This window comes from Pygocentrus nattereri, chromosome 25 (assembly GCF_015220715.1).
Source record: "Pygocentrus nattereri isolate fPygNat1 chromosome 25, fPygNat1.pri, whole genome shotgun sequence".
Lineage (NCBI taxonomy): Eukaryota > Metazoa > Chordata > Actinopteri > Characiformes > Serrasalmidae > Pygocentrus > Pygocentrus nattereri.
Window position 1 is genome coordinate 10,460,139 of NC_051235.1, and position 17,174 is coordinate 10,477,312.

Genomic DNA, 17,174 nt, shown 5'->3' on the forward strand with positions numbered 1-17,174 from the left:
AGTTTATGAAACTTGTTTCATATTTCACTGAAACAAGTGCAATGTCAAAGAAAATGTAAAATTGATGTTCTACAAAATAAAGGCTGGACAAATCATTTGATCAATCCTATATTAAACGAATCTACAACCCCCAAAAAGTTGGGATGCTGTGTAAAATGTAAATAAAAACAAAATGCAATGATGTGCAAATAATTGTAACCCGATATTTAACTAAAAAACAAAGACAACATATCAAATGTTGAAACTGAAAAATTTTATTGTTTTTGAAAATTTTGAACATTTGCCCATTTTGAATTTGATGCCAGCAACAAAAGGTTGGTAAAGTTGTGCAATGCTAAAATAATCACCTATTGGTAACCTGGCAACAGGTCAGTAACATGATTGGGTATAAAAACATAATCACAGAGAGGCTGCCTCTTTCAGAAGAAAAGTTTCACCACTCTGCCAAAGACTACACATGTAAATAGTACAACAATTCAAGAATAAGTTCACCAGATTACACATCTGTTGTACAAACAGTGTAAAACACACTAACCTTAGCAACGTAGTTCAATGGCTTATCTTATTTCAGTAATCTCATATTTCCTGCTCTGTAGTCACTTACAGTGTGAGTTAATGTTAATAAGGTGCTGCTCTCTTGGGGTAATGAAAGCCATAAGTTTCTTAGTGTAAAATAGCAAACAACTTGGGGGATTCCATCATCAGTGGTACAAAATATGATTAAAAGACTCAGGGAAACTAGAGAAATCTCTGTAAGGGACAAGGAGGAAAACCAATAAAGGCTTGCTGTGATCTTCAGGTCCTCAGGTGGCACTAGATTTAAAACAGCTTTGATTCTGCAGTGGAAATCACTGCATGGGCTCAAAAACACATCGCTGCATTCACAAATAGTTGTATTTAACTCATCAGAATATCACATTGATCTTCCTTTTACACACTGTAAAAATATTAGACTACCCTAAATTTGATTTACTACTGTATGGTTAAAATGACATTAAAAAAGAAACAATATACTTCCAAAAGTATTCACTCACCCATCCAAATAATTGAATTCAGGTGTTCCAATCACTTCCATGGCCACAGGGGTATAAAACCAAACACCTAGGCATGCAGACTGCTTCTACAAACATTTCTGAAAGAATAGGCCACTCTCAGGAGCTGAATTCCAGCATAGTACCGTGATAGGATGCCAAGTCCAGTCGTGAAATTTCCTTAGTACTAAAGATTCCACAGTCAACTGTCAGTGGTAATATAACAAAGTGAAAGTGATTTGGAACAACAGCAACTCAGCCACGAAGTGGTAGACCATGTAAAATGATAGAGCAGGGTCAGCAAATGCATAGTGGTCGCCAACTTTCTGCAGAGTCAATCACTACAGACCTCCAAACTTCATGTGGCCTTCAGATTAGCTCAAGAACAGCATAGAGAGCTTCATGGAATGGTTTTCCATGTCCAAGCAGCTGCATCCAAGCCATACATCACCAAGTGCAATGCAAAGCTTTGAATGCAGTTGTGTAAAGCACCACCACTGGACTCTACATTTACATTTATGACATTTGGCTGACACTCTTATCCAGAGCAACTTACAGTTTGATCATTTTACACAGGTAGGCAAAGGTGTTAAGAATCTTGCCCAAGGACTTTAATTGGTGTAGTGTAGGGTGCTTACCCAGGTGGGGATTGAACCCCAGCCTACAGCATAGAAGGCAGAGGTGTTTCCCACTACACTAACCAACCACACAGGACTATTCACAGGAATACTCTAGAGCAGTGGAGACGTTTTCTATGGAGTGATGAATTGTGGATGGCCCCTTCCTGTTCCAACATGACTGCGCACCAGTGCAGAAAGCAAGGTCCATAAAGACACGGATGAGCAAGTTTGGTGTGGAAGAACTTGACTGGCCTGCACAGAGTCCTGACCTCAACCCGACAGAACACATTTGGGATGAATTAGAGTGGAGACTGCGAGCCAGACCTTCTCATCCAACATCAGTGTCTGACCTCACAAATGCGATTCTGGAAGAATGGTCAAAAATTCCCATAAACACATTCCTAAACCTTGTGGAAAGCCTTCCCAGAAGAGTTGAAGCTGTTATATCTGCAAAGGGTGGACCGACATGATATTAAACCCTATGGATTAAGAATGGGATGTCACACAAGTTCATATGTGTGTGAAGGCAGACAAGCGAATACTTTTGGCAATATTGTGTACCTTTGCTATTCATGACCACAGAGAAAACTAGTCATAGACAATAGTCATTTCCACAGGTAGCAAAATAAGTCACAATGTGTAATACCACATGCATCAGCATAAACATTTCTAAATTCTTTTGCATCGCACATTTTTACAGGAATATCCATTATCTCTAAAAAACAAGGGCACAGATTCTTTGTCCACTATCATTCCTTCAATGGAATTCGTATTGCCAACATGCAGAACTTTTCTTCCATTTTGCTTAAGGATTTCACCATTTTAAGTTCCTGTTCAAGCTACAGGCCAATGAAATGCATTTTAAGGCATTCAGATTGCCATACACATACTTGGATCAGATGAAAATGCAATTGTTGTGATGCCATCTTTAACTAGGCCATGATTCCTTCAGTTTATTTTTTTGTTTTTGTTTTTTCAAAATAGAGTGACATCTACAAACGACACATTTAACACTGGTCAACTTACAATTCAACATATAATTTTGCTCTAGTACATACACTGACTGAATGCTTCAATTACATACTGTGCAAATGGTAGGCTATAGTAATACAATCAGTGTCAAAAACATGTTTGTCGTAGTTGACAAATAGCAGATCTACATAACACCCAATTAGCCTTTGAGCTGTCTAATGCTTGGTAGAGAGGAGTGAAATGATGTGCATTACAGCTTTGCTCGAGAGTGTCACACTGGCATTTGCTTAGATATTTATACGTTATATCTCTATTGCAGATATAGTATCAGATAACAACAAATCAAAAACTTTGTCAAGATGTGGAAGGAATAAACTTGCATTTAATAAACAACCACTAACACAAAAACCAAATATCATGAAGATCAGCCAGAGACAAAGAGAGTGTGAGAGAGAAAGGCAGCAAGAGAGAGAGAGAGAGAGAGAGAGAGAGAGAGAGAGAAAGAGAAAGAGAGAGAGAGAGGAATTTAATTGAAAGAGCACAAAGACATGCAAACAGCCACTTTAAAAGAACCTGTCACCTTAATTGACACATCCACCACCATGTTACAAAACTTTGACTTGACCATTCAGCCTGACAAAGACTTTACTCATAGAAAGTGCAAAAAGCGGGGTGGGAGATGGGGAGGGGAGGTGGGGGGATCTTGACAGGGGAAAATGAGGATGCCTGGTGGGTGAAGGTGAGGGAGACCCTTTCAGTCACAGCTAGCCTCAGGGGACAGCAATGGTGCCATTCCAGAACTGGCCAGTATCCAAGAATGACAGCACAGACGCAGTTCCTCACTGAGTGAGCCATTGTGCGGGGCCTGCTTCACCAATTCCACCCCTCTCGCCCACTCACTCAACCTCAGCACTCACAGCAATCCGAATCGTCTCCTAATTAGCTGCCCCTCTGGCAGAGTGCAAACATTCGAACAAAAGCGCATCAGAAAAGGGGGCTATGGCTCCCTTTTTCCCCCTTGCCTTCTTTCTCGGGTGATTAGAGGCATACAGGGTGACATACGAGCACTCTAATCACCCCGCCACACTATTTCCAGCTTTACAAGGCAAAAAACTCTGACATTTCTAAGAAAGAGGTTTAAAAAAATCCCCTACAGCACATCTGCAGAGAAGCAAGTTTTCACAGATTCAACCACTAACGCTACTATCTCTAACATGAAGAAAGGCAGATAGAGTCAGGACAGGAATCATCTGTTGGAGATTGGTGATGTGGAATGCATAAACAAGGATTAAAGGCTTTGTGATATGATAGAATTCAAAATGTGACAAAATGACATTTCCCGAACTGCAAGCTAGCGCTCGCACTGGAGTTCCATTTGAATATGCAAGACACTGTGCTGTTGTTTCCAAGGAAACCGATCTTGCTGTTAATTGTAGAGTTGGGAGTTACAGCGCTAGCGGTCAAGATCGAGAGAGAGAATGCAAGAGAGCAAGAGAGAGATAGTACAGTAAAGGACAGCCCTTCCAAGTAGTGTAAATCTTTTGTCCAAAAGTACCACTTGTTATAGGCTCCTGGAGAACACATTGGGAACAGTTTCAATCACCTTTTTTTTTCTTTTGGTATGGTGGATAAGGGGTATTCTTAAGGGCACTTCTGACTGCTATAGGAATGGATGTCAACATTATAGATAGAACACTATGCTGGCCAACGGCCGCTACTACACCACTTACACAAAACTGAGCAATTAGCAATCTCCTCCAACTGCCCTGAACAACATTAAAAAGATGCAGTGACTGATTTCACACGGGGCACTATCTTATCCTTCACTCTCCCAGGTTAGTAGCTATCATGTGAGGAGAAAGAAAGAAAGGCCTAATCCCATTTCTTATTTTTACCCCTACCCCTTGTTTTCAAGTGTCACATTGTCCCTTGGTGGTTGAAATCTTCCCCTATAAAATGAGACAACCCCAAAATGAAAAAGAACGCTGCTTCATTAACAGGCTACTAGCAGTGCTCTGTAGGCTACCATGCCATTCTGCAGGGATAGCAGAGGAGCAGTAAAGTTCTGCGACCCCACTGCTGGGTTTTAGTTCAATTTAGGGCATCATATGCCCTAAATTAAACACATAATTATCACATGGGGTGATGTGATAGTTATGTTTTATTGCCCACCCCTATTTCTTTGGTGAAATGAAGCTGAAGTCAGCTATTCGCTAGCTTCCCATTCCATCTTAAATGGAGCAGCAGTTACCTTCTGGCACTTCAAGCGTCAGTACTGCTGGACTATTTAAGGTAGAATGGGAAATTTAGCTAGCTAGCTACAGAGACATCAGCATACAATTAATTTTATGCTTGTGCTGACGAAAAGGACCATAATACATTGAAATGACATTAAAGTAAGACAATACAATGGTTATCCTAATTTTTAACTGTGAAAATAATTACATTTGTGGGTTTCTGTGAATGCTCGCACAGCCATTTGACATTTTCTTTTCACATAACATTCCATTTGGAGTGTGCCTCTAATAAAAACTCAGTTTGGAGGACCATTCAGCTCTAACACTTATCCTTACCCTTGCAGCACAACAAAAATCGAGACAACCTACCCCTAGGCGTGAAAACGAAAAATGGAGGGCTAATGGCTATGTGGTAGGAGCAAGGGGTGAAATGAGATTTGGCCCTAGTGTTATATAGGGTTGCACAATGATGTCAGAATTATATTGGTATCGACAGGTATTTGCTTAAAGTTTGCCATATCCTACAATGTTCTTGGATCACCTGAGGTCCACTTATCCATCCATCCATCCATCCATTTTCCAAGCCGCTTCTCCGTCAGGGTCGCAGGTCCACTTATTATGTTTTTTTTTTTAATAAAACCAGACATAATTCATTTGACATGACTGTTTTCAACCTCTCCTTATCCCTTGCAATAACTGTTTTTGTGACTATGTCTCTAAGGCTTGTCTATGTAAATGAGCTATGTTCTGATTGCCCTGTGCTATGAGTGGGGCAAAACTGATGTAGGCTGAATAGGTGGATATATGTAAATGTGTTGGTTTTCAAGACATCACAGAAACAATAACTTCAAATGAGGCATTTTTGCAGCTTAGTTTCTATATGTGTATAGTACTTTATGCACTGGAAACTAAACTTCAAATTTTATTTCCAAAAATTGGGGAAAATTTTTGATGAAATGAGCCCTTTAAAACAAAAATGTTGCCATGTCAGAACTGATGCTTAGATTAGATCAAAACTTCAAATAGACATTTAAAATATGCCCTGTATTCTAGAAGAGCAGAATGTTTAAGTGATGCTGGGCTACACTGCTAACATGGCAGCATGTTATATTTTTATATTTATATTTTCAGAACATTTAATAGCAATATGATGATATCTGTATCATAATTAAATTAGTAGTAAACACTGACCAAATGCATGTTGCATTGCAAAGAGAGTTTATTATTATTATTAATTATTAGTACAGTGGGTGACAAGACCCTATTCACAGTACAATTAAAAATGCTGCAAACTCAAACACACTGCAAACACAGAAAACACATATCAAACTTACAACACCTGAACAGCATTTCGGAAACATGCTGCAATTACAGAAACTTTCATTAGCTATAAAAAGTAGTGTACTAGTTAGCTACTCCCCCATCCCTGGAACTTGGGATGTGAGTATCTGAGTATCTGTGGTCTTCTTTACATCTGTCAGTGATTTTCCATCATAGGTATTCCATCCCCTTTGATTCTTCCTGGAACATTTCCATTGTGTTGTGGTTCACTTTCATTGTGTTGGGACTTCCTATGCAGTGTTTCTTAAGTTGCCTGGGTTTTCTTTATTTTTTGTAGTCTGTTGTAGCTCTGATATGGTCATGTTCAGGGATGGAGGAGTAGCTAAGTAGCATGCTACTTTTTGTAGCTAATAGCTGTAGAACTTAAAAGTCGGAATGGCTCTGTCCTCTTTGAGTGTCCTCCGTAAACATCTCCATTGTGTTATGCCTGGCTTATCAACACTTCTGAAATTTCATGTATTTGCTGTGCTTTAAGCACCAGTGTCGTCTTCTGGATGAAAGCATTTTGAGTTTGCAGTTTGTTGGGTCCTATTTAATGCAGTGCAGTATGTGAAAAATAATTTTATGTCTGTTCCAACAGAAACACAACATATTGTGATATGCATCAAGTACCAGAAAAATGTCTAGAAGTATCATATATTTTAGAATATTATTAATATAAGAAACTACTAGTATATTTTTGTCATATCGCCCACCCTTCCTTCATAGTCTGTATAAAACTGAGCAGGCTGGAATGGTTTAATTTGCAATATGAGATAGCTCAGACAGGTTTTATACCTTCACAACTAAAACCTCCATATGCAAGTTCCAGTCACTGAAAACTGTCAAACAAACTGTCTGCTATAATTCTAAAATGAAAAAGCTGCTTCCGCAATCCCTGTCTGGCTCCAACACAAGGAAAAATCTCACAGTACTTTGTGTGTGTGTGTGTGTTGGTTTGTGTGTGGGTGGGTGTATGTGCACTGTCATATTCCGCCCCAAACCCCCCCCCTTCTCTAGCTTGTCTTAGCATCTCTCTCCCTCCCCCTCCATTTTTCCCTTCTTCCCATTGAATTCAGCTCAATTCAATTACTCAGTTGTAGCATCTGTCAAGAGCAGAGGGAGTGAGTGAGTGAGGGACTGTAAAACTTAAGGAATGTGCTGTATAGTTTCATACAATCCCACTCCCCTCCTATCTGCCCTTCACACTTTCCCCAAACCCACCTGCCATCCACCTTGGTTCTTCTTCTCTCTCTTCAGGTACCTCCTCTCACTCTTTGGAGCATGGTGATAAATTGATTTTCCCACTGTCTTTGCAAGTTATTAACATTTCTATTTGTGAGAAACTGTGGTGAAGGCCCACTAGTCGCACTTCAAGAACACACATATATCCACAAAGAATTGCAAACCCTTCTCCCACGTGCACACAGTACAACTAGCTCCCTACTTACTGAATTACTCTATTTAAGATTACCAGCAACTACATTTCTGGAATATTGAGGTAGTGCTCAAAAGAGAGCAAGAGAGAGAGAGAGAGAGAGAGAGAGAGAGAGAGAGAGCAATATAATTCCAAGTGCAATACACCCACAAGCCACTGACACTAATTTAAAAGTCAATCAAACTCAAAATCATATAAACAGAAAGTGTGAGAACTTTAAATTTTAATTGGTATTAAAGACAAGTAGAACCCATTAGACTTATAGATAAAACAAAAAGCCTCTAATCAAAAGAGACATCTGGACCTGGTGACATCTGAAATGCTATACTAAAACTTAAAGACAAAGACAAACAAATAAAAAGAAAAAACTGAAAACACTGAAAAAAGCGTAAATCTAAAGCTATTTAGTTTGTGACCCTTGCCTGCCAATCTCCAAGACAAAAATATCAAGACATTTGTGTTAGCAAGAGTAGGGCAAAGACTGTTTTTTTTTTTTTGTTATTTTTATTTTATTGTTGCTAATATATAGACCCAAAGTTTTTTATTAGGCACACACTGTCGTGAGAATATGCTTGCATGTTTCACTGATTTCAAATAATAAGTATTAGTTCATGGAAAAGGTGTAGGGGTAAAGCATCTGACCGACTTAAATCACCTTGCACATAAATCAACATTTTTTAGGCTAAACCATATTTAATATTTTCTTTAATGAACTGGCAAACATTTACAACATGCTGCAGTAGCTGTTGATCTCGCTCTGAAAAATATATAAAGCCACCAGCTTTCCTAAACATGTTCTAGGTTTTTCAGCAGTTACATGACATCCACATAAATATCACTAGAGTTTCCACTAGTTCTGGATCATCTCCCTTTTGACTCACCCTGAAACCTCATACAGCCTTCCCTGCACAGTTAATGTGAACTTCATCGCACTTGAAGAATTGCTCTGCAGTCCACATCTGCTACACATGCTACACTTCTGCTACTCCAGAGTAAATGCCAGCCCAAGAGAAGGTTACAAGAATACATGACAGGAAAATGAAAGAATATGGCATTTCTTACACAGATATTTTAGCTCTAAGTGGTGTTAAAATGCATTTAAATGGGCAGCTCCTGTAATTTTTTTTTTGAGAACCTGCACTGCGACACGCCTTCCCAGGCTATCATGCTATCGCACGAATTTGACCATATTTTCGTGATTTCCCAGCTACAGTTAAGGTTCTGTCCACAATAGTTAGTAATGAGATTAAATTTCTTGCTGATGTTTGGAAGGACTGTTTCAAGGTGTGGGGTAAATTGCAGATGCCATGTGATTAAATTCGCTTCAGAGCTAATGTCGGAGAACCACTGAAATCTGGAGACTGAACCTGTGATTTACACTTTGGCCAAGTCATCTGATTCCAGAACCCGAAAGGGCTCAACTACAAATTCCAATATTGTTTAAAGTGGTCCAAACACATTTCAATTTGTCTTTTCTTTAGAAAAGGGAAAGCAGCAAATACTATATTTATTTTGATCATTGTTAATAATTATACTAATTAGGCTAATACTTGTTAATTTAATAATAATTGAATCCTCCAATCAGTAAATCTTCTTTAGTCACACTCTTGAAACAAGACCTTTTCTTTTCTTTTGTTTACATTAACCATTTTAATAATGGGTACATAAAGAAGCTGGAAAATCTAACCGCATCGCTTAGTCAAAATGACCAAGAAATGATGTGACCAGTAGATGTCACTAGAGAAATGGTTGTCAAATGTTTCAAAATCTTGAAGCTATTTTTCAACACAATTGCTTCATATGTGTTTCACAAGGCTCAGATCTCAAAAGCTTAATTTAATTCAATCAGTCGAATTCGACCAACTTTAAGGATGTATTGCTATGTTCAGAGGAATTGATGAGAAAAGAAAGATCTCTTATCACTGTTGCTTCATTTGGAATAACAGAGACATCTGTCACAAAAGAAAAAGTTTATTCTTTAAAAACTGGTGCAGGAGTAGTATTCTATTGGTAAAAGCAGGGATGGGGAGGAGTTACTAGTAGCATTACTTTTTGTAGCTAATAGTCAAGTCAAAGTTTATTTACATAATGCTTTTTACAACAGGTGTTGTCACAAAGCAGCTTTACAGAAAAATCTGGGTCAGAGCCCCCATGAGTAAGCCAATGGTGACAGTGGCAATGAAAAACTCCCTAAGAGCAAGAGGAAGAAACCTTGAGAGGAACCAAGACTGAGAAGGAGAACCCATTCTATGGCACGTCGGCTCCGGACAGCAAACAGCATTAGTATAAAATAATAAACTACAAAATTGGGAAAACAGGTGGAGCTATGCTTAATTAGATTTGTTTTAGTTCATGCAGCATCAGGAGGGTCAGTTCATGATGGTGAAGCTTGCACAGTGCTGTACATCATGAAGCTCAATGGTGATCAAACCAGTCCAGGCTGGCAAGCAGTGGGTGCCCGATCAAGGCAGAAGAAGCAACAGCATCAGACTGCACAGGATTTATTCAACTTGGCAAAGAAAAGGAAGGTTTTATGAAATGTAGCGAATAGCTGTAGCACCTGTACATTTTTGTATATGTATAGCGAGGAATTTTCATTACAATTTCGCTGACTGGGCTGGTGGCAGTTGCGCAATCTTGTGCAATATTGGCTGAGCCACACACAGCTTCAGCAAATGGTCATGCGCTGGCACCATGCACTGATCACTCCTTACTAGCAGGCTTAACCCACAACCGAAATGTTAAGAAAAGCCATTTTGTCCTTTCAACAAAAATTAAACCACCTTGGGAGCCACAACATTGTATGTGCTTTTTACCAGTTTTGGCTGTAAATAAGCCTCAGTGTGTACTAATGTCCTAGTACAGGCTAAAAATATAATATAAACAAAAACGCAGACTTACTTTGCTCTTTGTTAAGCTTTGGTTCAGCTAGCATGAAACATGAATATGTATTAAATAACAAAATCGAAGAAGTAACGTACAAAATCCTTCATAAATATTATCCCTGCTACAGTACAATCGCAAAATATAAAAGTAGAGAATATATGTAACTTTTGTGGTTATAAAAATGAATGTACTGAACACATCTTTTTCGACTGTATCCACTCTAAGTATGTTTGGTGTGATGCATTGAAGGATATAGGCAAAAAATTAGCAATATATTAAGAATAGATACAGTTGATATTTTATTTTATTATAAAGACTCCAATAAGGACATTTGCTACTTGCTAAATTGAGCAAATTGTTCCCCTAACTCATGCAAGATGTGATGTGCCTTTCAGTTTATGAATGTACTTTATTTTTAATATATATGGTGGCGCGGAGGGTAGCGCTGTCGCCTCACAGTGAGGAGGGCCTGGGTTCAATTCCCCGGCTGAGTGACCCTAAGGGAGAAGCAGCTTAGAAAATGGATGGACATATATATACAAGAAATAATAATTATATATATATTCTTTTTTCCTTTATTTGAACTTTTGAATTCTTACTGTGAACAGCCACAACAAAAATCTATTATTTATTGAGAAATTCATCATCATCATCATCATCATTACCATCATCATCATCGTTAACCACTTAATCCAGATAGGGTTGCGATAGCAGTTGGGAGAGCAGAGAATCCCAGGTCCCCTGCAACTTCCTCCAGCTCATTCCCAGGGACCCCAAGCCACTCCCAGGCCAACTTGGAGAATCCCTCCAGCAGGTCCTAGGACGACCCCGGGGTCCTATCCCGGTAGGCCGTGCCTGGTACACCCCCACCAGGAGGCGTCCAGGGGGCATCCGTATCAGATACCCGAACCACCTCAGCTGGCTCCTCTCAATGTGGAGGACTAGCAGCTCTACTCTGAGCTCCTCCCATATGGCCGAGCTCCTCACCCTATCAAAGTGAGTGTAGCCCGCTACCCTGCAAAGAAAGTTCATTTCCGCCGCTTGTATTCGCTATCTCATTCTTTCGGTCATTACCCACAGCTCATAACCATAGGTGAGGTTCGGGATATAGACCGACCGGTAAACAGAGAGCTTTGCCTTATGGCTCAGCTCCCTTTTCACCACTACTGTCCGGTACAGTGACTACATTACTGCTACCGCCTGTCCCAGACGCTCTTCCCATCACTTGTGAACAAGACCCAGAAATACTTAAACTCCTCCACCTGGGACAAATCCTTTCCCTTTACCTGGAGTGGGCATGCCATTTTCTGGGCTAAGACCATGGACTCAGATTTGGAGGTGCTGATCCGCATACCAATCACTTCACACTCAGCTGCAAACCGCTCCAGTGAATGCTGGAGGCATCCATGTGATTCAGCCAAAAGAACAACATCGTCTGCAAATAGTAGAGACGCCACCCTCCAGCCTCCACACATAATGCCCTCCTGACCTTGGCTATGCCTTGACAGCCTGTCCATGAATATTATGAACAGGAATGAAGACAAACCCTGCCACAGCCCAACGCTAACACTGAAAGGGTCCGACTTAATACTGAGTATACGAACACAGCTCTCACTCTGGCCTGGAGCAGTAGCCCCAGTACCCCATACTCCCGGAGGACCTCCCACAAGATATCTCAGGGAACCCAACAATCCACAAGAGTGTGAAAAGCTGGTCCATTGTTCCACGGCAGAGACGGAATCCGCATTGTTCCTCTCTCAATCAATTCAACTATTGGTCTGAGTCTCCTTTCCAGCTCCCTGGCATAGACTTTCCCAGGGAGGCTAAGCAGTGTGATACCCCAATAGTTGGCACACCCTCTGGTCCTCTTTTTCAAAAACCACACCCTCTGGTCCTCTTTTTCAAGACCACCACCCCGGTCTGCCAGTCCAAGAGTACTGTTCCTGAGGTCGATGCAATATTGCAGAAGTGTGTCAGCCACGACAGCCCCACAATATCCAGAGCCTTAAGCAACTCCAGATGAATCTCATCCACCCCTGGTGTCTTGCCACTGAAGAGCTTGCCAACTATCAGTGACTTCCACCAGGGAAATGGAGCTTGACCCATCAGAGACCTCCAGCCCTGACTCCTCTGAGGGAGGCATGTCAGTGGGTTCTTGGGTTACAGCCCCGACAGGCACCCGAAAGCTTTTGGCCACAGCTATGCCTGGCAGCTTCCACAATTGAGGTTTTGAACAGGGTCCTTTCAGATTCCATGTCCACTACCTCCCCCGGGACATGAGAAAAGCTCTCCCAGAGGTGGGAGTTTAAATCTTTCTGAACAGGGGCCTCCGACAGTCATTCCCAGCACACCTTCACTATTCGCTTGGGCCTACTGGGTCTGACCATCAGTTTTCCTTGCCATCTGATCCAACTCACCAAGGAGCTCTGGTATCATGTATACTTATGAACATCCTTGTGTTCGAACTTGGTGTTTGTTATGGACAATCCATGCCTGGCACAGAAGTCCAATAACATTTCATCATTTGGGTTTAGCTCAGGCAGGCAGTTCTTCCCAATCACGCCTCTCCAGGTCTCCCAGTCATTGCCAACATGAGCATTGAAGTCCCCCAGTAAGACTATAGAGTCTGTAGGCGGGACCCTTTCCAGAACTCCACCCACTCACTCCAAGAAGGCCAAATGCTCTGACCTGTTGTTTGGTGCATAAGCACACACAACAGTCAGAGTTTTCCTCTCTGCGATTTTAATTCACATTGAGGCGACCCTCTCATCCACCGGGACAAACTCCAACTGCACAGCCAGGGACTCATGAGTATCCCCACTCCTGCCCGGTGCCTCTCACCCTGTGCAACCCCTGAGTAGGAGAGGAACCAACCCCTATCAAGGAGTTTGGTTCCAGAGTCGACACTGTGGGTGGAGGTGAGCCCAACTATATCTGGTTGGTACCTCTCAACCTTCCGCACAAGCTCTGGCTCCTTCCCAACCACTGAGGTTACATTCCACGTGCCAAGAGCCAGTTTCTGCCACAAGGGCCTAGGCCGCCAAGGCCCCCTCTGCAATCTCCCACTGCCTGTGCATTGAGAAATTCAGCCCTGAAAAAAGACACTATTCCAAAGTATGCAATTATGAATTAAAAATCTGCATACCACACTGATAAAAGTGCTCAGCAAACACTTTATCTATAGACTGGCCAAAAATGTTGGATGCCAAAAGAACAAAAACTACATAGTGAAAAAAATTAAATGGCAACAGGGCTCTACTGTACCAACAGAGTGTTCAAAATTCAATGGGATTTGATAATAATAATAATAATAATAATAATATCAAATTTAGCAACCTTGACCATATTGAGAAAGTAAAATATCTATTAAGGATTGAAGGAGCATTGTACAGTGGCGGTAGAATGTTTCCTGACACAGTCTGAGGGATAGTGAGTGACCACCGCATTTTACGCTATACCAAAAAATGTATAAATAAAAAACTTAATTGTATGTACAACATGCCTCAGATCTGTATGTTACCACATATTATTTCTCATGTGGAAGCATATAAGAAATCAGTGATGCTATTTTGTACAATATAATTTATATTGTACTGATATGAAATGCACATTTATCACCTATATGACCTTGTGCCTATGAAAGTATTAAATTCTACCATCTAAATGTATGCAAACCATGAACTCAAACTTCTTTTCCTGAAAATTTGAATGTATAATTCTCATGCAGGATGACATTCACTGACTTACCTTTAAATAGACTTAATAGGCACTTCTACAAACCCTCCCTTTTTCAAGATGGCCTTGAAAACTCAAAACCATAGAAAATGAAATAAATCCACTGATATTCTCAGGTTTCACCCAGTCGTAAAAGTAGTATGTAAGAACGAAGCTTGGAGGTGTGGATTGAATTTGTTCCCTAGAGAGGTACAAAGACTTTTCAACACAGGGCTTCAAACATGGGGCTTAAAAAACCTTTTAATAGGAAAAAACTATATTTTTATTTCAATATTTATATAAACACCTAACAAATGAGGCTTAAAATCCTTAAAATCAGTCAAACAGTACAACAATTTAACACAATGCCTTTCAAATCTCTATCTCTCTCTCACTCTTTTTCTACAAATGGCAGTCACAGCAGTGTGAACTCAGGCTGGAGGCACAGAGGGAGATGCTTTTATTGTGGGTGAGTGATGCACGCCATTGGGTATTCTAGTTTACAAGCCTTGCTGCTCCCAGGGCTGGCTGGTCATGGTCTCCAGGCCACTGCAGGTCAGTTCTAATGAGAGAGGAGCCACTCAGCATGCCAAGGCCAACTGCTGCTACCTCGGCACGCATACCCTGCTTCATTTTGTTAAATTACCTGGAGACTGGCACCCCCACTTCACTCACCCACATACAGGGCCACAGGGTTCCTTCTCGCGGATCAAAGAGCAAAATCCATTATGGAAGAGTACCCCAGGACCAAACGTGTCCACTCGTCTACTCAACTCTTAACAATGCAGAGAAAGGGTAGTTATATTGCTTTGGTCTGCTTCCTCTGAAGAGCTATTTGTATTTGTATTTGCGAACGTTTATTCAGACGGTGTGCTGGAAAACCTTGCAATGAAGTGAAAAAAAAACTTCATTGTAAAAATTATGACTGAGGTTTAGTGGCATAAGCTTTTCTATAATAGCAGTTACATGGCAGTGTTGTTGTAGCATAATTGATTTTAAATTGCATCGCACCTAGAAAATCTCAGACAACATAATACCAAAGTGGCTATATGCCAGAATGAGGCTGGATGATAGGCAGCTATGTAATTATAAATTGAACATAGCCTCATTTATTTCCTTAATTTCCCAAAGCATTTGTTAAAATCATGTCTGTGTGGCTGGATAATATTTGGGTGTCATCCTATCAACTGCTCTGAGCCTGTCATTGTGCTTTTACATGTGATGACAGCACTTGGCTGTTAGATGAGATCCTGCTGAATCAAAGCATTACAAACACTAATCCATCCATCCATATACAGCCTACAATCTTACTGTTTAACTTACACAAGTCTTACTGTACCCCTAACACAAAAAGTATACTTATTCATTTTATTAAATAAACTTGAAGGAAGTATATTTCCCTAGTATACTTTATGTAGTAAGAATACTAATATCACTGTACTAGTAGTATATACTAAGTTTAATAGCAGTTTAGTTTAACCACACAACTAGTTTATATCTAAGCTTTATTTTGTACTGCATCTACAGTGTGACCTACATTAGAAGTGAATTTATACTTCCAGCCCACTATTTACCTTCTGAAAGTACACTTTGAAGTAAACATATACATGCTGTTAGTTTATAGGTTTTGTGATACTAGTCCACTTTTTAGTTTATGAAAGTTTGCTTTGAGTATTCTTTAGATGTACAAATAGTAAACTTTGAGTACATGTAAACTTTGAGTACAACTTTGAGTTTTATTTTGAACTGCAACTATATTGTAAACTATACTAAAAGAGAACTTATAGGTATATTGTTTACTAGTTATATAATTTACTAGTTTACTGTGGCAGCAGCCTGGGGAGAGGCCGATCCACTCTGGCTGAGAGCCCATGCAGGCCCAGAGATGCACACAGACAAACCAGCACAGGGAAATTAAGCTCTTTATTTACACCTTAATGAACACAAACAGTGAAATGAAAATTAAACTTAATGAAAACTAAACATCTCTAAATCTAGATAAGACCTCTTTCAAGGTCTCTCTCTCTCTCTCTCTCTCTCTCTCTTTCTCTATGCCATTTTTAGTTGATGAAATTATACTTTTAAGTATACTCTCAGTAAACTACTAATTTAATAGTTTTTATACTGCCAGTATACTTGTAAGTTTTCTTTAGGTGAACATAATACCTGTAGTTTACTACTTCTACTACATCATTTTGCACTGGAAAGTATGCTACTAGATGTATACCTTTAACTGTATTTTAAGTTGACTTTAAGTTAACTAATACAGATATTACCAATGGACTGCACACATAAACATAAAATCTTTATGATCAAGAACACATTTGTTTTCTTTATAGATTAAACCTTTCAAACAGATATTGTATTGGAACATATTAGAACATAGCAACTCAAATCAAAATTCCAATTCAAAACAACAAAATCGGGTGGCACGGTGGCGTGGTGGGTAGCGCTGTCACCTCACAGCGAGGAGGGCCTGGGTTTGATTCCCTGGTCGGGTGACCGGGGTCCTCTCTGTGTGGAGTTTGCATGTTCTCCCCGTGTCTGCGTCGGTTTCCTCCCACAGTCCAAAGACATGCAGTCAGGCCAATTGGACGTGCTAAATTGCCCCTAGGTGTGAGTGTGTGAGTGTCTGTCTGTCTGCCCTGCGATGGACTGGCGACCCATCCAGGGTGTATCCTGCCTTCCGCCCGAAGACTGCTGGGATAGGCTCCAGCACCCCCCCGTGACCCTGACGGAGAAGCAGCTTAGAAAATGGATGGATGGAACAACAAAATCACACATTGGAAGAACTGTCAATAAAATCAGCCAAATATTTATCTGTTTCTGTGTGTGTTAATAACACTGTGTACATAAAGATAAGGATCAGTTCCAGCCAAGTACTATTTATTCTAAGCAATTTCACACCAAAGTACATGCCGATAAAGTGTACATAAACTTTGTGTATAGGTATCAA

The 17,174-nt window shown here is 40.3% G+C and overlaps 1 protein-coding gene across 4 annotated transcripts in view; it reads right to left on the minus strand.

Annotated features, from left to right (window-relative positions):
• The window catches only part of il1rapl1b (interleukin 1 receptor accessory protein-like 1b), a 432,112-nt gene that overhangs the window by 397,428 nt on the left and 17,510 nt on the right, over positions 1-17,174 (minus strand). The window lies entirely within an intron of this gene.